Raw genomic sequence first — 1,865 nt, 5'->3', positions numbered from 1 at the left:
GCTCTATAGAGAAACCTGTAGGGGGGGTTCTATAGAGAAACCTGTAGGGGGGGCTCTATAGAGAAACTTGCAAGCAAAAAGCAAGAAATGGCCCAAACTGCGTAGCGCCCCTTTAAGGGGACCAGGGTCTTAACCTAAGCCCAAATCTTTTTTGTAATCTTAACTAGTTGTTTCACGGGATATCGTACGTATTATTTTCACACGTTATTATACAAACCTCTTCATGAGAACGCATTGATTTAACATTTAAGGTTTGGATTATTCGTTGTCTGCATGGAGTCTTGTTCCCGTATCATGACCCAGAAGGAGCGTAACCGAGGGTTTTACACACCGTGCACCGTGTCTTTCCTGGAACAGCTGACAGCTAGCTAGCCTATATTTCGGCGATGGCCGGTAGCATCGAGCCCCCAAACCGTCGTGGCGGTCTGCATGCGGTGCGACAGCGAGACGCCCGGACACGAGGGCCTATCGGACCACAGAGAGGATTCTGTCCTCCTGCTGAGGATGCACCTTCAGTTTGTTTTGCTTCATTAGAGTCCGTCTCTCTGTCCTCAGGCGTCTTCCTGCTGATCAAGACCACCACCCGCCTGCTCCCGGGGTCCTTCGGGCCGGTCTCAGTCCATTCTGGATCGGGATTTCCATCTGAGCCGAAGACGGAGGGTTTCCGTGCTGAGTAGGTAACATAGGACCAGTGCCCCCCTGTCTTCGTCCCCTCCTGCGTCCGTCCTCCGCGGACCAGCCGGGCTGCAGTGAGGATAGAGTCCAGCTTCTCCGGGTGGTCTGGGACCACAGGTCCAGACGTGGCCCACGTCCTACCCGGACCAGAAGGCGCTGTGTCTGGATAACTGCTGCCCTCCATCCCCCTGATGTCCATGGTCTTGAGAACTCCTGGTTTAAGGTACTGAAGCACCTGTAAATCACATTAACACATTAAAGTGACCCTCCTGTGGTCTTTGGCTCAAATTTTAACCCTTTCCAAAAAGTTTCTATATCACAAATTTGGGTTTTTTCATGTTTCGTATAAATGAATTTTTTTGACCATAAATTCCAAAAATAACTGTAAAACTAAAGTTAATAAGTTAGTGTTACATAGTGTTGAAAACGTCAAAAAAAGTGACAAACATTGAAAAAAAGGGACAAACGTGTTGAAAAAATGGACAAAAGTGTAAAAAAAAAATTAAAAACGTTGATTAAAAGTATAAAAAAAGGGTTGATTTGTTGAAGACAACACGAGGGATAAGCTAGAGAAAATAAAAACAGGATGAAAAACGATTCATTTCATTCATAATGTCTGTTTAGCTTCAAGCAGCTTTTAGTTTTTGGGGTTTTGGAAGCATTTTTCTCAAATATAACGTCAAATAAAACCACATGCAGCTGATTCCAAGATTTAGATTTAGATTTAGAGATGATATCTAACTTAATGTTGGAAATGATCATCAGTGCTAACGTCCAATCAGGCTTCTAGCTTCATCTTTATCTTCTCCAGACAGATGTACATATATTACATAAATACATGAATATTAGTCTGGAGCGTGTGCAATCTGTACATTTAAATACTCAAAAATAGTCAGACATCTGTGGATTAATTAACAGTAATACCAGATTTCAGTATGAGATCCTTTCTCTTCTCCTCTCTTCTTTTCTCTTCTCTTCTGTTCTCCTCTTTTCTTTTCTCTTCTCTTCTCTTCTCTTCTTTTCTCTTCTCTTCTCTTCTTTTCTCTTCTCTTCTCTTCTTTTCTCTTCTCTTCCTCCTTTCAGGACTGACTGAGTCAATACTACTGTCCCTATCTGGCTTCTGTGTCTCTCTCTCTCTCTCTCTCTCTGACCCCCTTTATCTCTCTCTCTCTCTCTTTCTCTCTCTCTCT

The sequence above is a fragment of the Etheostoma cragini genome, chromosome 13 (assembly GCF_013103735.1).
Source record: "Etheostoma cragini isolate CJK2018 chromosome 13, CSU_Ecrag_1.0, whole genome shotgun sequence".
NCBI lineage: Eukaryota > Metazoa > Chordata > Actinopteri > Perciformes > Percidae > Etheostoma > Etheostoma cragini.
This window is presented reverse-complemented; position numbering follows the sequence as displayed.